This window comes from Tupaia chinensis, unplaced genomic scaffold (genome assembly GCF_000334495.1).
Source record: "Tupaia chinensis unplaced genomic scaffold, TupChi_1.0 Scaffold000638_1, whole genome shotgun sequence".
In the NCBI taxonomy this organism is placed as follows: domain Eukaryota; kingdom Metazoa; phylum Chordata; class Mammalia; order Scandentia; family Tupaiidae; genus Tupaia; species Tupaia belangeri.
The window spans coordinates 342,356-370,170 of record NW_006160159.1 but is presented as its reverse complement, the minus strand read 5'-3'; the positions used below and the strand labels follow the sequence as shown (position 1 = coordinate 370,170).

Below are 27,815 nucleotides of genomic sequence, written 5' to 3'. Positions count from 1 at the left end.
TTACAAAAATATCTGCCAAACATGGAGGTTTGAGTTTCCATATTTCCTTATCAGTCATTCTTTTAAGTAAAAAATTATGCTTTATGACAAAAGCAACTACTTTAGCTAGCAACACAAACAACTGGGTACATGGTTTTTCTTGAGATAATTGTCATATTTCAGTGCACAGGATAGTAGCTTTATGTAAGCTTTCCATTTTAGCATACATGATGTTAACAGTTTATTCAAGGGTATTTCTACGTGAAACTTTTTTTAATGAGTTTGCTTGTTTGTTTCAGTTTTGAGTGTATCAGAGTACAATGACTATTGATATCACTTGATGTTACTGACTTGATTTAAGCCAAAATGTTAGCTATCTTATCCACTAACATTGCACAAAGTAAATTTCAATACAGTGAAAATGATAAATGTCTTATATTAGAAAAATAGTTTGAATTTGTGGGTCCCTAGAAAGCTGCCAAGGATGTCAAGGGCCTCATGGACCACACTTTGAAAAAAGCTGTCCGAGGCTGTATGGTGGCACAGCAATAGCTTGACAGGACCCACATGGAAGGATCTTGGGTTCCTGTCTCAGGGCTTTCCTAAACACATTCGGCACATGTCCACAATCCTGGCAGGCTGAGGAGATCGAGAGTGAATAGTGGTGTGAGAAACCTGTCGGGAGTGCCTGTCTCTTTGTGTGTGTGTGTGTGTGTGTGTGTGTGTGTCTCATGGAAGAAATAAATAAATAAACTTTAAACACCGTATCATATTTGATATATTAAACTTAACTATCAATTAGAATGTTTACCACACACAAGAAAATTCAAGAATCTTAGAATACTTTGACTCAATTTATTCTTTAATGTATTTTTACTGTTGTTGTAATCTATCTAAATATATATGTTTATTTTCGAAAGCTGTAAAAGATTGGTATTGCTTTATAAAATCACTATTCATGTGGATTTATCCATGTATTTTCCATTCCATTGTTCTTTATTTCTTATTTTATATTTATCCTTCTAAATAGAATCATTTTCTTTTGCCTAAAACCTCCCTTTAGAAGTTATATCTGCATGAACTCCAAAGAATAAATTCTTTTTTGTAGCTTTGTACACATCTTTATTTAGACCTTATTTTCATGTTTTTTTTTAGTTATTAATGTATCTCTTTTATGAACAAGAAACAAAAAGACAGTACCCCACAACAGAGTTTTATTTTTTTCTATTTCAAGCATAAGCATGATAGGCTCCCCTGTTTATTACAGCCTTGTACACAACAGTGATAATGCCAAAGGTAGGGTAGTCTATAGTTTTACTGTAGGATAAACATTTTTAAAAGACCTCTCTCCTGTGGCCATATCAACTCTCAGTTCGGATCATTAAACACAAACAAGTTTCTGAAATCATTTCTTTATTTCTCTAAGATCTTCAATGCTGTCATCATCCACCTCTGGCCATTTCTCCTGAAAGACGTCAATTATGTTATGAATGATGATCTCATCTTCCTTCTCTGTTACTGAGGCACCACAGGAGAATTTCTGAGCAAAAAACTTTGTGCCTCTTTAAGATCAATTTCAAAAGTTGCAAGGCCACACACTCTTCTTTGCTCTGGGAATTTTGGCTATAGTAACCTTCTGTGGTCTGTTTTCTTTCTTTTATTTGACCCCTGCCACCTCTCTTTTGTTTTTTCTTCTCTTCTTTCCCTGCTGTTCCCTGACCCTCACTAATTCCAATTTCTTATCTGGGTGAATTTTCTACAGTAAGTTTTGCACACTCATTTGGAAAATTCTTCTCTAACCATTGTCTACATTTAGCAACATCAGGCATATATTCACAGTACTCTGTTGGTAATGAACAGATTCCACAGTAAAGGACGCAGAGTGGGTAATCTGCATCTAACTTGGCACTGTTCTTTGGATCTCTTTTGCACTCAGTCCCACTGGATCCGAAAACATCAGCAGCTATTTCACAAACCCACGTGGTCGCAGGACGCCGCCAATTCGTTCCCAACGTTACCCTGGGCTGAAGTGATATGTGCCACCCCTTCCCCTGTCAGGGTTGCCCAAGACCCCCAACAGATTTTGACATTGCATCTACCCCCCACCTCCAAGTCTCTACCACCTCCAGATAGCTAATGAGAACATGTGTATCTAGCATACTAAGGAGGTCTGCAGACCTGAACTCAAAACTTCCTAGACAGGTCAGTCTCATAGAGCTTCATGTTTTATTGCTGCATCATTTTCCAGCCCCTGCCTTTATTTTTTATAGAATATTTTCACGATAGGTAAAAATTTAAGACTTTGCTTATTATTTTTTTTTTGTTTTTAAACTTAATAAATGTCATTCTATTGTGTTCTGTATTCTACTGTTTCTCATTGCTACCTGGATATTGGCTGTATTGTCTAATTATTTCAAAGACCTGTGAGGTTTTTTGTTGTTTTAAGATGTGAGTCTTAGCATATCATGATTCTCCTGCCTCAGTCTTCCAGCTGAGATTATAATCATGCACCGTGCTCAGATTTCACTACATTTTCCTAAAAGGTATCACTTGGTTTCTCAGGGCAACCTTGCTCATGATTTTCCTGGTTCAGTCTCCCTATGTTGCAGGGATTATAGAAGCATGCCTCTACACTTTGCCTTTAACCTGGACTCTGGTTCAAATATGGGCATCCCCTGTGGTCCCAGCCAACAGAGCAGTATCTTAACAGGGCCTACCACCAGCTAGACCTCAGGACTGGTTTTGTTTATTTGTTTTGTATTTTGTTTAATTTTTCTAATTGTTTTTGGCAGGTTTTTTTCCCCCTTATACAAGCTACTTTATCATAACTGGGAATAGAATTCTTTTCTAATTAATTTTTAATCATGAACTTAAATAATGGAAGAAAGATTATATCTAATTCTAATTACATGTAATTATTTTAAGTATGCAGGTACCTTGTGATTTGCTTAATCTTGATGACTAGAGATTTGGAGGAGGCAGGGGACCAGCCACATTTAATCTGTCCACACATTGCTTCCTGTGATTCTAAGGCAGAAAGCTGAAATTTGTGCTCACATGAGTCTTCTGTACTTTGGAATGAATCACTTTGATAAACCTTTAGTCATGAGGTAAACCAAGTATCTTCACATTGTTTTGGCAGCAGGTCCAACTATTCATTGAACAATAAAGATGCTAAATCTTTGTAAGGGGATGATAAGTATAGTCATTATAGCATGAAAGGTTAAGCCAGTTGAACAGTGCGAAATGGGCACCAAAGCAAAGGGAAGATTTGTGTATTATGAAGGAACCCTTGGCATCCTATGGAAAGAAGTCTAGGGAAGCAGGAGGGAAGTACGGAGCTCAATGTGTGGGTCTGATGGAAGAATGGGATAGCAACACAAAGAGAAAAGAAGGAAATAGCCAAAAATGCAAGGGGGGGGAGAATGAACTTCAAAGGGGAGGAAGTCTGCTAGATAATTTTCAATATTCTATTTTTTCAATTTGATTGCTTATTTCCCTGGATAATCTTGGAAAAAACTGTTATTGCTGCTCTTCAGAGCACTCCTCAGTGTAACCAGAGGGAAGCAGAGATGAGATTGCTGGATGTTGCCTGGAAGAGATAGATTTAAGTCAGAGATGAAAAAAAAATCAGCAGATATCTGCATCCTCTACAGAGTCTAGGAATTACTTGAAGAGGTTCCTTGATGTGTGATATTGGGTTTCTAGACAAGGCATGATGCACTTTCGCATACAAAAAGAGAAAAATAAGTCTTGACTTTTCTGACAATCCAACATTTCTGAAGGGGTCTTGAGTTATTTTATTTTGATAACTAAAAGATAACCTCAAAAGGAGAGAGAATGTATAAACTCAAGTTTTAGTAAAATAAGGACCAAGATACAGAATTTGCATAGAAAAAATTTTTTATAGAAAGACATTTTGTGCTTAAACAATTTAAAAAGCAATCCATGTTTGAACTAAAAAATTAAATATGCAACCACATAATGATCAGTGAATATACCTAATTAAATTCAATATTCATTTTTTTCAGTTTTTGAATTACCACCTCTGCCAGAAAGACAAAGGACCTTGATAATATACTATAACTTTAAGAAAAGTAGTTTTGTTGATAAGAAGTTCTAGCCTTTAACCCAGAGTTGCCTAGATTGAAGATGCCTCTGGTTAAAGCTTCTAATATACAACTTAAGTTGATTTTTAGTTATGCTCTTTTCTATGAAACCACAAAAATGGTAAATCTCTGAAATTTGAAAACTTCAAAGCATTTTTTGAAATTGATTTATAGTGTAAAACTCCACATTGCCATATATTAGAAAGGAAGGTAAATTTTTGTTCTTAAAGATGTCTGTCAATGTTAAAGGAAATATTTGTGATTTTTAGATACACAGTGAATAAAATAATAATAGCATTTTTTCTTTTACTCAAAATTCTTTACAACTTTAATAATACTATGGGAACATTGTACTAAGTCACTGAGTAGAACATTAAAAACAAAAACCAAATAGTAAAAAAGTCTAGTTGCTTCAATCTTACATATTTTATTTTTAAAATGATTTGGGTATATTTTTTAATACATGAACAAAAAATTTAGGTTTATGGCTTGGTATAAAAATAACATTATTTATTCATTTAAATATTTGAATTTTAAATGGAGAATTCTACCTTTCTCGACATATGTGTGTGTGTGTGTGTGTGTGTGTGTAACTTAGAATAGTCTAAATTTATCTATTTATATATCTAGGCTTCCTATTATAGTTATAATTATAATAAACATACTGAATTTTTATTACTATCCCATACTTCTATAGTTTTATTTTCAGTTCCCAACACACATTCAATTCAATACACCTATTAATCAACCATTAGAAGTATGTTATGATGGTGGAGCAGTCTTGCCCTTTGTTCTATGTCACTTATTTTGTCTTAGGCTGACACATATCTACAAGGCATGACGGTCAAAGTAATTAAAGTTCCAATCATTTACCTTTCTAGGTTCAGTGTCAGCTTAGTTACCCTCCCTGAGTTCCTAATACTTTAATATTGCAGATTGTGTGTGTGTGTGTGTGTGTGTGTGTATACACTCTGGCATGTACATATGTAGGTATGCATTTATAAGTACATAGAAGTCTCATAATTTTTGTTACATTGAAAGCATTTGTCAGCCCCTGTTATTTTAAACTTTAATTATTATTAAATTCTTTAAGCATTAGGATACTTTTAGTTTGGGTTTAGTTTTTTTAGTTCTGTTATAGAGCATATGCAATCACTGAAGGAGACAGAGAGAAAGAGATGGAGAAAATGAGAAATAATGCCCCATCTCCCTGAGGGAATAGTCATACTACAATGCCTTTTCCTTCAGGGATTTTGGGCATGTAGGCACATGCATGCACTCCATGTGTTTTTCAAGCTGCTGAATTCACAACTTGAACCACACAGTTGTCCATGTGTGATTAAGCCTTCTTAACCACCACACTTGGGGCTGGCCTAGACTTTTTACTTTTGTATGTATGTATTTATACACACACACACACACACACATACACACACACACATATTTATTTATTTATATGTTTATTTATTTATTTTGGAGAAGTTTTTGCTATAGGGTACATGTGCTCGCTAGAAAGACAGAGAGAGACAGAGAGATAGAAAGCGAGAAAACACCTCCCAGGGGGATGGCCACGCCGCAATCCCTTCCCCTCCATTTTCCTCTCAGTATCAAGCACACATGTGCTTGGCGTGAGTTTAAGCCACTGGGTCCAGGACTCGAACTACAGTCAACTACATGGGAGTGCAGTGACATAGCCATTACGCTAACTACTGGTCCCTTATGCATTTATTTTAAATTTGACTTTCAGAGAATTTACATGTCACTCAAATCTGGAATTGTCTTTGCCTTGAAATAAGAATAATTCATAAATATATGTTATGGTGGTAAGTAGAATTATAGAAGTTAGAAAAAAATTCTCATGGTACCTGACCAATCCTGCATTAAGCCAGATAATTATGAATTAATCTGTGAGAGTTGCTAACATTATCAACTTTTATAGATTTTTTTAAGACATTGTTTACAATTTGTATCTCTTTTTTTTGGGAAGGGGGGGAGAGGTTTTCGCTACAGGGCGCCTCCGCTCGCCAGACAGAGAGAGACATAGAGACAGAAAGCGAGAAATCACCCCCCCCCCAGGGGGGATGGTCACGCTGCAATCCCTTCTCCTCTAGGGATCCTGGGCACGCACGCACACACGCCCGGAGCGAGTTTTAATAAGCCACCAGGTCCGGGATGCGAACCACGGTCGACTACGTGGGAATCCAGCGATATAGCCATTATGCTAACTGCTGGTTCCCTACAATTTGTATCTCTAAGAGTCAATTTTTCTAATACAAGAAGGTAAATATCAAATAATTGGCTTAGATTAACTATTCAATGCGAACAAAAGTTGGAGTCAGCAGGTGGCATGGTGGTTGGGTTGCAGGGGGTTATTTCTCACTTTCCCTCTCTCTTTCTGTACATGCCTTATGTTAGGGGAAAAAAATAAAATAAAAAGCTCAGCAAAAGTTCACTCTATACACAGGATGTTCATTTTGAATGTCATCTAAATTTATGAATTCCAAGGACCAGGAATTGTCTTAATGGCTATGTCACTGGACTCCCATTTAGTCGACCACGGTTCAAGTCCTGGACCAGGTGGCTTCAACTCACGCTGGGTGTGTGTGTGTGTGGGCTCAAGAACCCAAGAGAATGGAGGAGAAAGCATTGCCATGTTGCCATCCCCCCGGGGAGCTGATTTCTCACTTTCTGTCTCTATCTTTGTCTTTCTGGCGAGCGCAAAAACCTCTAAAAAAAAATTATGAATTCCAGGCAATGTTTCTCATTGCTATGTGATAGCTTTTGTTTCCTAGGTGGTAACACCTAAGACAATAAGCAGATTTAAAGTTTAATAGTATCATTAATATCACATTAATATTTTCCATAGGAATTTGTTTATTGATCCCAATTAATAATTTCCATACCTACAACTTTATGTTTAGGCTTTATTTTGTTTGATCTTGTCATAAAATTTTTAATTTATTATACTACAATGATTATTTTTAACTTTGTCATAAAGCAATTCAAATATTTGTAATTATTTAGATGTCACATGACAAAGGTCTCCATATTAATTTCTTTTAGTTTACTTAATTCATCATTTTTGTTCATTCAGTGGCAGCTTAGATGTAAGTTCAATGTAATTATAAAATACCTGCTAAGAAAGAACCCAAGGATGTTAAAAAAAAATAAAATGAATTTTATTTTGTTATATAATTATATGGAAAGAAATTGGATCAATGGAATTACTACTTATAATTATATCAGTTAAAGAATTAGATGTTTAATAAATTTATAGACATACTAATGCAGTGATTTTTAGTATTTGATTAGTGTCACACATTAATTGCTTTTGTTGATAGATAACTCAATGATAATATATTTGTTCCAAGTTTCCTACATGAAACATTCTTTTCATCCTCAAAGTTATCCTGCTAGGATCTCCTAGCTTCTGGCATTCAGTTGCTTAAAGCAGCATGTTCATTTAGCTGTGGATGCTGCAACACTTTCATGCAGCATTTAGTCAACACAACTTTGACTCATATATGATAAATTAATAACGCAGGATTCTTTTCACAGAACTGTCATGCCTTTTTAAGTCAGTGAAAGATTACCACATGCAATATTTTTGTTGCTTTATTAAACAGAATTCACTACAAATTGGCCTTTTAGTTAAGCTGACCTTTCTGGCCTATGAATGCCAGCTATAAAACTAGAAGAAATGGTTAGCCTGTATTTGCAGACTTTTCATAATCAATTGAGTGTAGAGAGAAAAATATTGAGTTGCTGGAAAAGTCATGATACATTTTTCTATGTTTTTCTACACAAAAATGTGTCATGACTTTTCTGACAATCCAATAGAAGAGTGATAAATGTCATATTGATGTATACATGTATGTGTGTGTGTGTCTGTGTACACACATATTATCAATCTAGTTTACTTTGCATAGGGTATATATTTTTAAAAAGTTAAAAATGATCTAATTTCATTCTTATCCAAAATATCAATGACATTTTAACAAAAAACCTGTAATAGATCTAATTTCAGAATTAAAAAACAGACAATTGACAAACTTACCCAACAAAATATTTTTTACATCTGTGTTTTACAACAGAAATTTCAATGATGCAATGTTGATTAGGATATAAATTTGATAGTATTGTATTTGATAAAATAACAATGGACTATCAGATAAAGGCCTTGTTTTTTTACAAATATTATTTCATAATTTTTATTAAATCCATGGCTATTATTAATTAATAAACCAGTCCTGTTTGTTTTCTTTAATGTACAAGCATTTTAAGTAAAACATATTTGGGGCCAATAAAAATATTCTGAGTCAAAGCCATACACGTGACTCATAGCAATGGCTTGTTTGCCTCTCCCTGTCTCAAAATTGTAGGCTTTATTTCTTTTTCAATGCATGATTACATGAACTAGAATAGCTAACACTGCACAAATTGCAATGTGATACTGAGAATCTCATTTTATACATATAGATAAAATTCCTCTGAGATTTTACCAGGCAGTATAATGAAATCTCACAGCTTAAAATAGCCTTCAACCTTTAAACAAGATTTTTTTCTCATTTACATATTTTTATAATAAATTATTATAAAATTTTGTCAAATATCAGTGTCACATATATTCAAATTTTTATGATTTTATTCAGCATGATATTAATATAGTAATACATTTTCTTTTGTAAGATCATCTTCAAGTTTCTAGGCTAAACTTGGATTAAGTGCAAGAAAGAATATTATTCTTTTCTTTCTTTCTTTTTTTTTCCTTTTGCTAGAGAGTATGTGCACTTACCACGAAAATAAAAAAAAAAAAGAAAAGAAAAAAAGAACATAAAGCACACCACTCAGGGAATGGTCATGCCATAATCCATTTTCCTCCATCTCTCCCTCATTTTGGAATTTGGGGCGCACACACATACACACACACACACACACACACACACACACACACCCTGTGTTTTTCTAATCACTGCATCCAGGACTCAAACAATGAAGTCTGCCATGTGGAATCTGACTGCCTTAACTACCAGGCCATGGAGCCAGACATGTAATGAGTATTCTTAACATGGAAATAACTTTTCAGTATTTTATTTAAGCTTTTAATTTTTATTAATGTAAGAAAATTGTCTATAGTTTCTTCTTAAAATTATTTAAGTTTAAGAATTAAGATTATACTAATTTTACAGCTGGTAGTTACACTTAACATTTAAAACAAACTTTTCTCTCTCTCCCCATCATCCCAATCTTAACTCTTTAATATAGAAATTAGAAAATAAAAAATGTACAATAATACACTATGAGAAAGAAATTGAGGCCAATTTGGGTGGGAAAACGGTGAAACATGTATACTATGGACTATTACTGAGCCATAAAAAACAATGAGACCCTATAATTTAACTCAAAATGAATGAACATGAAAGATTTAAACAAAGTGAACCAGATTTTAAAAAGACATACTATATATCCCTGTTAAATATGAACTGAATATCTGTCCTCCATGGCAGAAACTGAAAAATCTGAAGATATGATAGTAGGGAGGGTAAGTATAGGTACCACAAACTAAGAGTGTGGAAAAGGTAGTAGATGGTAGAGAGTTGGTGGACAGAATATGTGGGAGGGGTAAAGGGAAGACACATTTAAGTGACAAATAAGGAACAGTTTTCTATCAAAATAAAATTAGGCAGTTTTTGCTTTATAAAAAATTACTTTAGGTACCAGCAGATGGCATAATGGTTATGCTGCTAGACTCCTACATAGTTGACCACAGTTCAAGTCTTGGACATAGTGGATAAAAACTCATGCCAGGCATGTGTGCAACCATGCAGAAAATCCCAAGAGGAGAGGAGAGTGGGGATGAAAGGATTGCAGTGTGGCCATCCTCCCTGGGAGGTGATTTTTCACTTTCTGTCTGTCTCTGTCTCTCTAGCAAGTGCACGTGTCCTATAGCAAAAATCTCTCTCTTTAAAAAATTTGTTTAAATGAACAAAATAGATGTTAAATACTATCACAACCATGTATCCACTATTTTCCATGAGATGACAAATAAAAATTAGCCCAATGCAAGAAAAAAAATACTTTCATCTAGTTGCACTTTAAATATCAATAGTGTTTTCCATGATTACTTTACAGTATTGATTGCTATAAAATAACTAGCAACATACTATATATAACATCAGAAACTAATCTAAGGAATGGTCCAAGTTGCCTTACAACAGGTACTATATTCTGAGAATAGTCCAGTCCATCCCAATATCCAGTATATATTATCTTGAAACTCTACATAAACATCTTGTATATATATGTACTATAATCTTTGCACCAATATATTTTATTTGTTCAAGCACAATACTGTTTCAAGGCTCAACATGCTTAAACATAACTTAAGGCTTTGGTTCTTAATTGTTTTTATCATAATACTACTGATTATCTGATGAAGTTCTTGAGCTTTCTTCAATAACAGCAACAACAAAAACATACACTTGAAACAACACAAACATACACATTAAATATCAACATTTTTATCAATATAATATAACTCATTTAAGTTTCTGTTATCTAAGAAATGTACTAACTGTGTAAAGGACCTTTGAGTACTTTGACTTTTAACTGGATTAAATGAGGGAAGAGAATGAAACTTGATCTCAAATAAACATTTTGTGTCATAGATAATTCTTAGTATAGTTTTTGTATCAAGTATGCAATTTTTTTCCCAAAGAAAGTGATATATTTTACACAATTAATACCTTTTAGATCTGAGACCTACAAGAAATATTCTCCTGAAATTGTAGAAGAAAAAACTATTCTTTTCCTCAGGTGTGATTTTGTTATTTTCCCACTTTCCAAAGTAGATATACATTTATATATAAATGTATAAATTAATGAATGTACTTCTTTATAACATTTTATTTAATTTAAAAACTAAATTGAAGTTACAGTCTCACATAAAGCTCTTTTAAATAGGGTCACTTATGGCATAATGATTACATCACTGGACTCCCTTGTAGTCTATCTGTGGTTCAAGTCCTAGACCCAGTAGCTTAAAATTCACATTGGGCATGTGTGCATACATACACAAAATCCCAAGAGGAGAATGGAGGTGAAGGGATTGCAGTGTGGCCAACCCCCAGTGGGTGATTTCTTGCTCTCTCTATCCTTTGGCAAGCACACATGCCATATAGAAAAAAACCCTCTAAAAAAATTGAAAGTTAAAAAATATTAAAGAGTGCCACCTACATTTGGTTAAGCCTTTTGTTAATATAAGAAAATGTTAAATTCTAAAATTCTGATAGAGTTTTATCTAGACTGATTTCTAAATTTAGATGTCAAAACTTTTGTTATTCATATACTATATAACCATCTCTTCCCCAAAATCATAAATCATATTCTTTTTAAAAGTGCAATTACTTGTCTATATATTTCATTTCATTTATTATTATTTATTTATTTATTTATTTTCATCAATTTTTTGAGTTATTTTTGCTATAAGACACATGTTCTCTCTAGAAAGACAGAGACAGAAAATTAGAAATCACCTCCAGAATGGATGGCTGTGCCACAACCCCTTCTTCATTCTTTTTTCAGTATTTATGACATCCATGGACATGCACCCAGTGTGAATTCTAAGCCACTGGGTACTGGACTCAAACCGTAGTTGACTATGTGAGAGTCCAGTGGCATAACAATTATGCCTTATGGTGGTCCACATTTTATTTACTTTTTACACTTCTGGTGTGTTTTTATTTTATTTTTATTTTTAATGGAAAAATATAACAAAAACACAATTTGAAGCCAGGGAGGTAAAATACAGATGAAATGGAAAACAGTCTCATCACTATCTTCCACTTTCAAATGTCATTTTTTTTTTAATCATCCCCCAGGGGGGATGGTCACGCCGCAATCCCTTCTCCTCCATTCTCCTCTCGGGATCTTGGGCACACACGCACACATGCCCTGCGTGAGTTTTAAGCCACCGGGTCTGAGAAGCGAACCGTGGTCGACTACGTGGGAGTCCAGCGACATAGCCATTACGCCAACTGCTGGTTCCCTCAAATGTCATTTTTTTATGGAATTTATTTTACTGGGATAAGCGGAAGACTGAGTTGAAGTCTCTTATTTTTATAAAGTGGGGAATCAAATGTTTGCTAATCATTCAATAAAAAAGCAGCAAAAATTCCTCCTTTATAGATATAATTCTCCACTTTTATTAATATGATACCAATAAAATTAGCTGGGGGAAAAAGAAAAGAGATGGCTGGAAACTGGTGCCAATCCAAAGTGAAAGCTTTGGTATTTTTTTCCAAACTCTTGTCTGAAAGCAGTGTTTTTCAGTGTTTCTCAAAAGAAAGATTACCCTGAACTCACCAGGGTTCTACAACCCCCAATTCCACTCTCCCTTTTCTTATTTCTTCTTACTTCAAAGAAATGCAAGGAAAGTACAATTTTGTCCATCATAACTTGGACTCGAGGATGGGAAAGTTATGGGATGGACTAGCTAGCTACTTGTGACACTGGCTTGTGAGGTAGGAAATTATCATTTCCTAATTTTAACAAATATAGAGAAGGAAAAAAATAATTTGGCAGTTACATTTTATTTATTTCGATTTACTTAATTTGGGAGGTGGGTTGTCTTAGGATGTGCTTGTGGAAGAGACAGAGACAGTGATAGTGAGAGGGAAAGTGAAAAATCACTCCCCGAGGAGATGGCCATGACTCAATTCTTTCTCCATAATTTTCTTCCTAGCATCTTGGGCATGCATGCACACATGCATGCACACACACCTGGCTTGAGTTTTATGCTGCCAGGTCCAAGACTTGAACCATGGTTGACCACGTGGGAGTCCAGTGACGCAACTGCTACACCATCGGCTGGACCAAATAAGAAAGCAAGTCACTTAGCCCAGGACTTAAATTATGGTTGACAGTGTGGGAGTCCAGCACCTAAACCATCATACCAACTGTTGGCTCCAGTAGTTGCATTTTAAATAACAGGTACACATCTTAATTTCATAGATTAAAATCTTTGTAATAAATAATAGGATTCAATAAGAATTTTAAAACTTTTTTACTGGAGGGACCAGCAGTTAGTGTAATGACTATGTTGCTGCACTCCCACCTAGTCAACTGTGGTTTGAGTCCCAGACACAGTGGCTTAAACTCACACTGGGCACATGTGCGTGCGTGCCCAAGATCCCAAGAGGAGAATGGAGGAGAAAGGATTGCGTCGTGGCCATCCTCCTGGGGAGTGATTTCTCCCTGTCTCTGTCTTCTCTCTGTCAGTTTTTATGATTATTAATCCTATAATGTATTTTTATTAAAATGATTTTATTAATTTAACTATTATTGATTGTTAAATTATTAAATATTATATTATTACTAAATATGGAAACAATATAAACATGCTATAATTATATTTAATTTATACTATTATTTAATTTAAAATTATTATATAATTACTAAAATTATTTATTTTATTAAAATTCCAAACTTAGAAGTATAAAGTTAGTCATAAATGGTTTTCATATTTTGACATATCTTCTTTCTTGTTTCTACTGAAAGATATTTTCTATTAGCTATATTTTGTTTAATATTCAAATATATTTTTGAAAAAAATATCTTCTCACTGTCTTTAGCATATTTGAAAGCACTTCTAGATGATAGTTTAAAGAATTACATAGACTACTCATCAGCAAAACAAACATAGCTAACAATTATATGAAAAATATTTAAGTATGTCTCTGAAAATAGTCTTAATGACCTACAGGAAATAGAATAACATTATTCAAAGAAAACTCTTAAATCTCTATAAGAACAAGCTTCTGTGACATTTAAAGCATGTGTGTATTGGGAATATGTGAAGGGAAGAAAGTGAAACAAACAAACAAAAAAAACAGAGAGACAGAGACAGAGAGAGAAAGGAATAAAGCAAGCAAGAAAGAAGAAAAACAGAAGGAAAGAAGGAAGAAAGGAAGGAAGAAAAAGGAAAGAAAGAAGAAAGATGGACTTAAAATTACATATTTTACAAAACGTGATACAAATATTAGAGACTCAATAAACTCCAAATATGATAAAAGCAAAGAGATCCACACCAAAATATATCACAGTAAAAATGTAGAAAATCAAAGATGAGAGATAATATTGAAAAAAAATCAAAGAAAATAATATTCATTATATATGAGAGAAACATAAGATGAGTGACATATGACTTTTCACTGGAAACAATGGAGAGCAGAAGGCACTGGTATAACATATCCAAAGAGCAGAATCAAACAAACAAAAATTACCTATCAACCAAAAACGTAGATTTTGGGATTTGGGGGATGTATGTACATACTTGCTTCTCAAACTGCTGAGTTCATGAGTTGAACATCAGGATCAGCCCTGTAGCATCTGTCTTCCTTTATCACCATGCCATGGACCTAACCAAAACCTACAAAATGCTTAAAAGAAAACATGGATAAGTATATGCTTAAAAGAAAACATATAGATAAGTATTGATGACTTTATTAAATAGAATATCAAAAGCACAAATAACAAAAACCAAAAAAATATATAAAGTGGACTTTGTCAAAATTGAAAACATTTATGCTGTCACCAGTATTATCAAGAAAGTTAAAAGATGGTCTAGGAAATGAAAAAAAAAAGAAATTACAGATATGATAAAGTATTTCCATCTAGACAAAATAAAAGAACTTTTGCAACTCACAGCTAGAAATACAATTTAAAAAAGAAACAATTGGGAACCAGCAGATGACATAATGGTTAAGTTGCTGCAGTCCCACATAGTCAACAGTGGTTTGAGTCCCAGAACCAGCATCTTAAAACTTTATTCCAGGTACGTGTGCATGCATACCCAAAATCTAAAAAGGAGAATAGAGGAGAAGAGATTGGAGCATGGCCATGCCCCTCAGAGGTTGGGGGAGGATTTCTCGCTTTATGTCTCTCTGGCAAGTGCACATCCCCAATAGCCAAGATGGCTCAAAAATAAATAAATAAAAAGAAATAACTGAAAAATGAGAGGGCCAGTCCCAAAGCCTAGCATTTAACAGATCCTGACAATGTCGTTTTTTCTTTATTTTGGAGAGATTTTCACTATAGGGCACGTGCGCTTGCCAGACAGAGAGAGACATAGAGATAGAAAGTGAGAAATCACCCCCCCGGGGGGATGGTCATGCCACAATCCATCGCCCATTCCGCTCTCGGGATCTTGGGCACACACACACACGCGCCTGGTGTTAGTTTTAAGCCACTGGGTCCGGGACGCGGACCGTGGTCGACTATGTGGGAGTCCAATGACATAGCCATCATGCTAACTGCTGGTTCCCCTGACAATGTCATTTGAACACCAGTCTTGGCAACTTGAAAACCATGGTGTGAATGTATGCTTGAATGGCCCTAACTCAATAGGATAGAAAAATGGAGAAGGAATTGGAGAGTGTCTGTGCCCTATTGAGGGTGCTTTCTTTCTCAATCTCTCCCTCTCTTTGTCACTATCTAGCAAGAACATACACTATCTGGTAAATTCTTTTAAAAAGAAGAAAAATGAAAAAAGGACTCGGATTTTTTTTTCAAACATATACAAATATTAGTAAATGCAAGAAAAGATGCCCTACATCATTAGGGAAACACGAAATCAATATCATAATGATAAACCACTTTACAACCATTTGAAGACTATATTAATAAGACAAATATGAAAATGCATTGAAAGAATGTAGGCAAAATGTTATTCTTGTACACATTGATGGGGATATAAAATGGGACAGTCACTTTGAAAAACAGTTTGGCAGTTACCCAAACTAGTTATTAAATATGGAATTACCACATGACCCAGAAATTCCACCTATGGACTTGGGTGGCAAGTAAATGACAACATATGTTCATACAATAATCTGTACACAGATTGCCAAAATGTCGTTATTCATAATATCCAATAGTGAAACAACCCAATGTACTGATGGATAGATAAATAAAATTTGGTATCTACAAGTAGACAGTGAAATGGTATTTTGCAATAAAAATCAATGAAATATTGACAGAATCTATAAGATGAATTAACTTTGAAAATAACATGTTAAATGAAATGAGACATGAAAAAACATATTTCGTATGATTCTATGTAAATGAAATATCCTTGAATGAGCAAATTCATAGAGACAAGAAATCAAATAGTGGTTTCTTTCAGTTGGTCAGAATGGAGAACACGAAGTGACTGCTAGTAGACACAAACAAGTCTTTTTTTTAAGGTGATAAAAATAGTCTCAAAATCTTTGATGTAATGGATATACTGCTTTGTATTCTAAATTACGGAAGTATGCACTTTGAATGAATTAGTTGTACTGTATCTGAATACAATCTTAGTAAAGCAGTTAAAGGGTCAGTCAGTGGTGTGGTGATTAAAATGGCTGGATTCCACATGGCCCACAGCACAGTTCAAGTCCCAGATCAGATGATTTGAAAAATACTCCAGGTATATGTGCATGTGTGTCCAAAATCCTGAGAGTGGAAAAGAAGGGATTGTGGCACGGTCAACCCCCATAGGAGGATGATTGCTCACTTTCCCTCTCTCTGTCTCTCTCTGGTGAGCACACATGCTTACCAATTAAAAAAAAAAAGACAGTTAAAATTTTTTATTTGATTTATCGAATAATGCCTTTAGTCCCTAACTAACTACATGTCTTTTGTTCTTTCTTGTTTCATTACTTAACTGAATAAATTTGAATCTTGGTCTTTCTAGTACTCTGTGAACCCCAACACATTTTCTACACTAGTGCCCATACTTGTGTGTCACTTTAATGAGCATTTTAAACTGCTTTTTGTTCTTTGAAATTTAAAGAGTAATTTTACTGGGTGTTATACACAATGATTCAGTAAGAGTACAATGGATTCTCTGCTTTTCTTACTTATCAGCAACAATTATCTAAGATGAAGCCAGATTCTGTCTTTATTTTATTTTATTTTTTAATAATTTGTTTATTTATTTATTGCCATAGGGTTGTGTGCTTGCTGGAGAGAGACAGAGTAACAGTCGGAGGAAAAGTGAGATATCACCCCATCCCCTACCCCCAAGGGGGATGGCCTTGCCACAATCTCTCTCCTTCTCTATTATCCTCTTTGGATTTCGGGCATGCACATACACACACACAGTGTGACTTTGAAACCGCTAGCCCAGAACTCGAACCGTGGTTGGTCATGTGGGAGTCCAGAGTTTTAAACACCATGTTACTTACTAGCTTTGATTCTTTCATATTTTAGAGGCAAAGCTGAATGTCACTGTGAAGCTAGAACTATAGAAAGTGTTTTGAGTCAGCAACACCAATGCCCAGCAGTATTGTAATGTTACATGATGCTAAATTCTCGTGAGACAGTCCCAGGTACCTATTTCAAGCATTCCCTGCACAAACACCGTGCACATGCATGCTCATGATCCAGACTGATTGAGGTTGGTGGTAAGTCAGTGTGAAGCTCTCGTTGAGGTTGCCTGTCTCTGCCTCTACGTTTGTCTCTTACAAATTAAATAAATAAAACTTTTTCTTAAAAAGATATTTGTATTTAATTCTATGCATAAATATTTTAGGCCCTGCTTTACAGAGAAAGATAATTCAGTATTGTACTAATTTATTAGAACTGCCTTAATAAATCATCATAAACTTTGTGGCTTAATACAATAAAAATGAATTCTTTCACAGTTCTGAAGGCCAAAATTCTGTAATCAAAGTGCTTCCAGGACCATGCTTTCTCTCAAGGCTGTGGAGGATAAGCCTTTTTTGCCTCTTCCTGCTTCTGGTGGTTCCTGGCATTCTATGGCTTAGGAAACATAGCTAATCTTTACCTCTGTGTAATTCAACTCTGTTTTCTCTCTTATGAAGATTCCAGTCATTAGATTTAGAGTTCTTACTAAATCCAGGATTATTTAATTGCTAGATGCTTGCCGTTTACATCTATGAATACTCTATATTCAAATACAGTTACAATCTAAAGTTCCTGGTGGACAGGGATTTGGGACATTCTAAAATCTATCACAGGAAAATTTAAGTAATGGAAATTGTGTAAGTCTGGAACACTGGTTTGAATCTTTTTCATCCTTTGCTGACCGTAGAATTTGGACAAAATATTTATACCTTGTGAATTCTAGTGTTCATATTTGAGGTTAAAAAATGGTGATACTAATTCTTATCTCATAAGGTAATTATAAGGATTAAAATTATGTATATAAAATGTGTAAGACTGAATTGGAAATAGGAATCATGTGATTAATGAGAATTTAAGAAAATAAACGTGTATGAAATAAAATTTTCATAATAAAATATAAAATCAAAGTTTTGAATTCATTTATCTTTGATTCAAAAAATCCTTAACCACCAATTTTATTCTCTTGTTATATGTAGAATTGCTTTTAAGGGAACAGCAGGTAGTGTGGAGGTTAAGATGGCTGGATCCTACATGTCAGACAAAGTGGTTCAAGTCCTGGAGCAGGTGGCTTGAAAGACAGGCCAGGTGTGTGTGCATGAATGGCCCATGTCATGAGAAATGGAAGGATTGTAGTGTGGTCAACCCCTCTGGTCGGTGATGTCTCACTTTCTATCTCTTTGGCTAGTGCACACTTCCTACAGCAAAAAAATAAAAAATAAAATAAAGAATTGCATGGAAATGTTAAGTTTACTTAGGGATTGTTTAGATAAGACCCTTTTAAGTAAAGTGTGTTTATATGTTTATATTATTATTAGTTATGGTTTGTGGTTATTCCATTTAGATTAAGTTGTTAATGACCTCTGACTCAACTTTTGCATAAACAGGGAGAAATGCCTATCATATGTAACCCAATTGGAGGACTTCCAGAACCACAAACCATGAATGATTCTAAGGAACCTCTCACAATGAAAGTATACATTAAAATGTTGTTTACAAATAATAATCAAAACAAAAACACATTTAAAAATGGGAACTTATATTATCCCACAATGTATTAATATTTAAAAATATATTTGTTTAGGGACCAGCAGTTGGCATAATGGCTATGTTGCTGGACTCCCATGTAGTCTACTGTGGTTCGAGTCCTGAACCCGGTGGCTTAAACTCACGCCAGGAGCATGTGCGTGCGTGCCTAAGATCCTGAGAGGAGAATGGAGGAGAAGGGATTGTGGCATGGCCATCCCCCCTGGGGGGTGATTTCTCGCTTTCTATCTCTCTGTATCTCTCTGTCTGTCTGGCGAGTGCACATGCCCTATATTGAAAACCTCTTCAAAAAAATATATATATATATATTTGTTTAAAGGATCTTAATGAAGATATTGGACTAGATATTAAATAGTAATATTTGTGACAAATGAATTCAAAACTAATGATCATTGGGCCATCTGTACTGTTTTAATTAATACAATTATAATTTTGCACATTTTCAAAATTTTGTTAATCAAACTATTTTACAGTTTCCTCTGGTCCATTATTCTTATTTATATTTTCATTTATAAAGAACACATTTCTTGGGCCAGATATTTATACAGTGGTTAAACATGGTGTTTTGTGTGATGACACACATGACAGGGTTCTGGTCCATGTCCAAAGACCTCCCTAAGTATGCTATGCACATATGCCTGGTATCTAAGTTTGGCCAAGGCTTGCACATGCACATAGCCAGTGTGCTCAGAGAGGACTGCAGTTGCAAACCAGAACCTACCTCATGACGTAGCCTTACACAGTGCTGTGTTACCACCACACTAATGTTTAGCCCCCTTGAAACTCCTTGGAAGAAAATAAACTCGTACATTATTTTATCTATTTTAAAACATTTATTGATTTATGCCATGAATAGAAATATATATAGAGACAGATACATAGACAGAGATATAGCATGCATAACAAAATCTCAATGCTGTAACCCAACCTCAACTCTAGCCAGCTGGAATAACAAGAACACACAAGCCCAGTGTACTCCAGGAAATCTTAGGAGTGACTGGTAACTTTCTCATGTAGTTTTAAAGAATGTCTTGCTTTACCATTGCAACACTGTTCAGTCCCAGAGACTCAAATTTTAATTTCATCTCCTTTTAACTTTTTTTTAGTATAGATATAATAATATGTTATATACACTTACAAGTATGTAGTGTTATATGTAGTGATATATGTATCATGTTAGTTTATATATTAATACATATATAGTGGTATAGTGGTATATATATGTATGTATAGTGTTATTCACATATGTAGGGTTATAGTGCTGTCTGTCTGGCGAGTGCACATGCCCTATATTGAAAACCTCTTCAAAAAAATATATATATATATATTTGTTTAAAGGATCTTAATGAAGATATTGGACTAGATATTAAATAGTAATATTTGTGACAAATGAATTCAAAACTAATGATCATTGGGCCATCTGTACTGTTTTAATTAATACAATTATAATTTTGCACATTTTCAAAATTTTGTTAATCAAACTATTTTACAGTTTCCTCTGGTCCATTATTCTTATTTATATTTTCATTTATAAAGAACACATTTCTTGGGCCAGATATTTATACAGTGGTTAAACATGGTGTTTTGTGTGATGACACACATGACAGGGTTCTGGTCCATGTCCAAAGACCTCCCTAAGTATGCTATGCACATATGCCTGGTATCTAAGTTTGGCCAAGGCTTGCACATGCACATAGCCAGTGTGCTCAGAGAGGACTGCAGTTGCAAACCAGAACCTACCTCATGACGTAGCCTTACACAGTGCTGTGTTACCACCACACTAATGTTTAGCCCCCTTGAAACTCCTTGGAAGAAAATAAACTCGTACATTATTTTATCTATTTTAAAACATTTATTGATTTATGCCATGAATAGAAATATATATAGAGACAGATACATAGACAGAGATATAGCATGCATAACAAAATCTCAATGCTGTAACCCAACCTCAACTCTAGCCAGCTGGAATAACAAGAACACACAAGCCCAGTGTACTCCAGGAAATCTTAGGAGTGACTGGTAACTTTCTCATGTAGTTTTAAAGAATGTCTTGCTTTACCATTGCAACACTGTTCAGTCCCAGAGACTCAAATTTTAATTTCATCTCCTTTTAACTTTTTTTTAGTATAGATATAATAATATGTTATATACACTTACAAGTATGTAGTGTTATATGTAGTGATATATGTATCATGTTAGTTTATATATTAATACATATATAGTGGTATAGTGGTATATATATGTATGTATAGTGTTATTCACATATGTAGGGTTATAGTGTTTGTATATATGTGCATGTATATATATATATACACTTATATGTACATGGACATATATGTATATATGTGAGTATAAAACACTATAACCCTATTTATGTGTGTATATATTATTTATATATATTTTTATATATGTGTGTGTGTATATATATAGTGTTAGTTTCAACCTATTTTAAGATGACTGATTTTGTAATTTACTATTTGATTTAGGAAGATGACAGCTTTGATTTTACAAAAAACATGGTTAGTTTAGTGTTTTTATTCAAGTTCTAAATCTCATTAAATAGTTTTATACTGAAAAAAATAAAGTATTACTTTATCATTGAAATAAACCTAAGGATATTAAGAGACTAGTCATATATCTGATTTAGAATGGACTTGGATTAATTAATTTGTATCTTTTCTTATGTCTAGTAGCAGTTATTCTCATTCTAAGTGAACAGGAAGGAAATGAAGGAGAGTAGGGGTTTAGGTTGGCCACTTTGGGTCCCCAGGGAAATCTACTAAGCTAATGAAAATGTTTACTAAGCCAGCTCTAATTTCCCTCCAAATTGCTTTTAAAGATATTTTCTGAACTACTGCCTGTCAATCCTAACATTTTGGAAAACCATTATTAAGGTTATTTTTTTATGAATGTTTAACATCCTCTTACCAATGCCTTGTTTTTGATCTAGCACATATTGTAACTTTTATAATGTAAAATATGACTAATAACCCTATGTTTTCTAGTTCATTATTGGAATGATAACATTTTTTGCCATATTTCTCAGAAGATCTTTAAAAACGTACATATACATAACCAGATAGGTATGTCAATAGATTTTTAACTTTACAATATATGAGAGGATTTCCATTTTATATTTCTATCTACTCATTATCAATCAATTTGCTTTAAAAGTAACCCTTGCTATATGAACCAATAAATAATGTACTGGGATTCCACCCAAGGACAATAAGACAAATTAAATATGGCAGAACGAATTCACAACATCTGCACATTAGCTTGGTAGCTTCAAATTCTTTTCTCTACTTTTCTGCTATACTGACTCTCTCAAAGTTCAAACATCCCACCTTATTCCAGTTTTGAGCCTTTCCCATTTGCTTTTTCCTCTGCCGCCAATGTTCTTCACATGCCTCCAAATCCAAATTAATGCATCATTTCATATGTCTTCCATCAAGATTTATGTCTCACTTACTATGCTCACTTGGAGAAGATTTCTATCACTTGTATTATCTGAAATTATTTATTTCTCTATGTGCTTATTGTATGCCTTTCCTCTATTTCCAATATATTCACCCTAATCCATTAGAATAAATTTAAAAAGGCATGCCTCTTATTAACCACTCTATTTTTAGTTACTAAAACAATGCTTGGCACATAGCAAAATCTCAGTAAGTATTGTTGACTTACAGAATTATTTTTAATTAGGAATAAATTACAGTTGGAGAATCCTTTATTTGAAATAGTTGGAATAATTAGTGTTTCAGAGTTTAGATTTTTTTCAGATTTTGGACTATTTGAGTAGACATAATGAGATATCTTGGTGATGGAACTAACACCTAACCACAAAATGTATCTATGATTTATAAATACCTTAATAGTTTTTAAGGTAATAGTATGAAACTTTTTCTAATAACAGTATATTGATTGTGATGGATCACATGAAGTCAGATGTGCAATTTTCCACTTAGGTTCTCATCTTTGGGTTCAAAAAGTTTTGAATTTTGGAGCATTCTGGAGTTCAGATTGGTCTCAATCTATATTACATAATTAATTAATTTAAACATTATGTCCTTTGCTTACTCATAATATATTTTTCCAGGTTGCTTTTATATTTCTCTTACACAGAAATTTGAAAAGAGCCGATACTTGGGGTACATGAATGATCACAAAGATTCTATATTATTTTATTTGTTACAGTTTTGGAAACAAAAATCAAATCATACATTATACTTTTTTTATGATCACAACTGTTAGAATAAATTATGAGACTAGAGCTTTGCTTTCATCTTTTGTAGCTTTCATAAATCATAATAAAACATAACTAAATGTTAAATTAATATTCTACATATTTTTCTTTTCTTTCTTTTTAAAATTTTGCCGGAGGCATGTGCACCCTCCAGAGAGATAGAGAAATTAATAAAGCACAAACCCTAGTGGGGAGATGGACACACAGCAGTCCTTTCTCTTGTATTTGTTTTTGTTTGTTTGTTTGTTTGTTTGGGAATTTTAGGCATGCACACATGTGCCTAGCATGTTTCTCAAACTGTCAGCCCAGGACTCAAATCTTCTACCTTAACCACTACACCACCAGCTGGCCCTAAGTACTCAATTCTTTAATTTTATTACTCATTTTTTCAATGAAAGAAAAGCATACAAATACATTCTCAACAGAGTTTTTATGCTATGAAACACCTCCAACTTCAATCAGCCCGGATCTCAGCACATGCACTAGCATTTTCACAGAAGCTTTAACATACAAACTCAGGGCTGTCACATTGTCAAACAAGAAATGCCATCTGATTCCTCCATAGTGTTTGAAAAGGAAAGTTAAATGGTAAAAATGGCATGTTGTGTCAATTCATTCAAAAGAACTGACTCAGTCACTATCACACTTCTTAGTAGCAGTGTGATCCCAAGTGATTGTATCAGTCTAATCTTCCAATGATGTAAATAAAAATTGTAGCATTTCTCTGAGTCTGAAGTAAGAATATATATGGGCAGTACCTGGTAGAATCCATGATAATTAATATATGCGCAACGTATGGTATTTTTCTCTGATAATGTTAACTAGTAAGGTAATCAGTGTGGTTCTCATGACTCTAGCTGATTGCTGTCAAGAATTGCATCATTCTCCTTCCAAATTTCTTCTCTATCACAAAACTGGAAACATTACCCATCACTGCCTCAGGTTGTGCCATTTGAGGGTCCCAGTTGCCTCCATGGCTTCATTATAGCACCATGAAGTCTTTAAATTAAATAGAGAAGGTATAAAGATTATTGTTCATTAATTACTTCAATTCTTATTTACCAGCACTTTATTTTTGCCTCATTAAATTTCAATCAAAACTACAACTAAAAGGAAAAAAAGATAGTGATTGCCATTCAATGGGAAACTGATATATTCTACCGGAGAAAAGCCTACTCTCTGCCTGAGAAAAGATGCCAAGAGCCATGAGGAAAAATTTTTTCTCTTTAGCCAAGGGAACTTGGCAAAGCTTGCATTGTCAGTTTGTCTTCAGTCTTCTCAACCTTTAAACCTCCATTAAATGCTGTTAAGTATTGAGCAAAATCTAAATCTTTTACTGAAAGAGTTATGAGAACATCATTACCTGATAAATTGCTTCCTAATTATGCAATGCTACTATTGTCTCTTTGTTGGACCTGTAAAATATGGCTGAATAGAGTTGAATTAAAGTGCAAGAAAGACCATTGGATTTTTTAAGTTGTGATATTTAATATGAGCTTCAGAATTTTTGTGCTAGGTCAGTATTCTTATACTGTACAAAAACACTTATAACAAAAGGACTTTTTTTCTTCTTAAGATTCAGCCTATTCATATCTTTCTTCCTCTTAAGTGCTTATTTCTTTTTTCCACATTGGAGCATGCAGGATGTTCACAACTAGCACCTACAGAGCAGTTGGTGACAGTCATTAGCTAATAAGACACTGTTTTTCTGAATTCAAGATTTATGTGGTAACAGTGGCTTTTAAATTGGAAAAGAAGAGTATCAACAAAGCATTGTGGTAATGATTTAGTGAAATTTACTTAGACAATATTTAATAAATAATGGCAGTAGTATAATTTTGCTTTTCAGATATTTAATGTATGGACTTTGAAGTCCCCCAGCCGTCCCCAAAGCCAAGCAACCAGCTGCTGGGCTGCAGCCAGGAAGCATTCAAAGACCACAGCTTCAATTAGCTCCCCCCTACTTAGAACAGGTACTTATTGCCAGTAGTGATAAGTTAATCAACTAATGAGTCGATTAAAGAAGTAATTAAAGTGTAAAACAGCAGGAAGGGGACTTGCTTTTAAAAGATCCTGTAATACTTAAGGTTAAGTCAAATCAGCTTACTTACAATTGCACAAGGTCTGTCTAAAAATCTTCATGTTGCACTCCTAGCTGGTGAGTTCTGCTGAAAACCAAGTCAATGAACATAATCAGTTTGACTATTTACATACACTCAGTAAAAAACTTGGTCAAAATTTTAAATACTCTATGAGGGCCACATGTGTTACAAATAAAGGATATAAAGGAAAAAAAGCAGATTTAAAATATACATTGTTTTAATAATTGTGTCAAGATTATGTACATGTATTGTATATTTAACCAACTTTCTTTGTAACACTGCGTGGAAGAATAAATGTACATAAACTATACTCTGACAATGCTTCTATGTTCTTTGAAATAGTTTAATGTTTCTTAAGGGTGATATTTATTATATCTCTGAGGCAATTCCTCTATGTGAACACAATTTTTAAATTATAATGGAAATCAATAGGCTTGTGTGATTAATTGCCAAGTACTTAATCAGGAAAACATTTTTCTAGAATGTACATTTGTGGTTACATTGCTTGACATAGTATACTACCACTTGGGGGCTGGAAATATTCTTAAGCTAGTTCCAAAGGTGTTTCTAAACCAAGTGTAAATAGTTCAAATGTTAAGAGAATCTCTCATTTTTTAGCTTCATTAATTTCTATAAAGAAAGAGGTAATATTGTTATCTCACTTTTCAGAATAAGAAATTGGGTTATGAGGCAATCATGCACCTTGCTTGAGCATATTAAACAGACCTACCAAGAGTCCTTATGCAGATCTTAAGCTACTTGTATACAGTGTTTGCCACTGGGTTTTGGTATCAGCAACATCCCACCCACAACTGTCAACATGTAGCCGTTTTAACTTTTAAAAATATTGTGAATACCTACTGAAGAAGGGTCATTTTAATGTAGCAGGGAATTTACTCATTTTTTTCTATCTAGATAGAATAATACAACAGGCGTGTTTGAAATTCCTTTACCCCCCCATGCAGTGTCAGTAAGTCTGGTGGAACAAGGTAAGATTTCAGTCTCTTTCCTAGAAGTCAATATTGGATTCATATAAAACTTGGTTACCAAAAGTGACCCTCGTCTTGGCAATAATTCTTGCCTTATCTATGATACAGTTGCTTTTATCTATAAATCACTTTAGTGCTTAGATAGTATTTTATACTTAATCCCACATGAGAATAATTGCACAGTGCCACCATGGTATAGAGCACTGTGTATGTCAAAGTCATTTGTAGTGGTTGTTAAAACAGATTGCTGAAGACAGATGGTAGAGGTAAAATATGATGCTCTGAGAGACAGACCCATAATAGAAGGTTTCCAGTTTGGGGCTGGAGACCTCTGAGTGAGTCAACCACATGTGTTTCCACAACCTAGGCTGGCCAAAGTGAGGGATGACTTGTGACTTCAAATATTTATGTATAGCATATTTTAAAGATCTACTTAAAAGATAGAAAAGATGACTAAAAATAGAAAAATTTCTGCAGTATTACGAAATTATTAAAAGAGCTAAATACAGGGGCTGGTAGGTGGCATGGTGGTTAAAGGCACTGGACTTCCACATGGCTAACAACAGTTCAAGTCCTAGACCTGGCATCTTGCTTTCTTACTTGTTCTCTCTCTCTCTGTGTCTTGCTGTGGTCAAATAAAAAAAACAACAATAATAATAAATAAAATAAACAGGAAAAAAAGCTAAATACAAATGTTAGATATAAATATTGCTGTATCAGAATCGACAAAATCCATTAAAGTGCTCATCAAACCATAGCACATGTCAAAGCATGGATCAGCAACTTGAAAACTGGTCAAACATTTATGTAAATTGCAATGTAAACAGAAAAATATTTTTTTTTAAAACATCAGTGTTTTTAAGAGTTATTTGACATTGTGAAGCAATCTAATGTAGTCTCTATAGTCAGAGTTACAAAAGAAAGAGAGAGGGGCAAGGAAGAAAAAACATTTAAAGAAATTATGACTGAGCATATTCAAAAACAAATGTAAGAAAACAAATCATACATTCAAGAACTCCAAAGAGCCCTAAGTAGTATGAATTTTAAAATATTCATAGTCTCAAATGGCCAAAAGGTAGCTGTGGAGAGTTTAGGGAACAGAAAATATGATGTTTGGAGGAACAATGAAAAAAATAAGAGGAAACTTGCTATCAAAATGGCGCAAGCTAAGAAATGGGAAATGACATCTTTAGGGGCTGAAAAGTGGCATCATGGTAATTTGACACCCTGCAAGGTGAGGCTAACCTACATGGGTGGGAAAGTTCATATCTTGAAACCTCTTTGAGTACAAGGGGCATACTTGTACCCAAGATCCTGGACTGACTGAGACTAAAGGTGGTTCTGTGTTGAGACATTGTGGGGTCCTGTCTCTCCTGTCTCTCTCTTTCTTTCCCTCTTTCTCTCATGAAAGAAAGAATCTTTTTTTTTTTTTTTT

The 27,815-nt window shown here is 34.1% G+C and overlaps 1 pseudogene; it reads right to left on the bottom strand.

Annotated features, from left to right (window-relative positions):
• Positions 1-1,384: 1,384 nt before the first annotated feature.
• Positions 1,385-27,815, bottom strand: part of LOC102482892 (density-regulated protein pseudogene) — a 31,202-nt pseudogene continuing 4,771 nt past the window's right edge.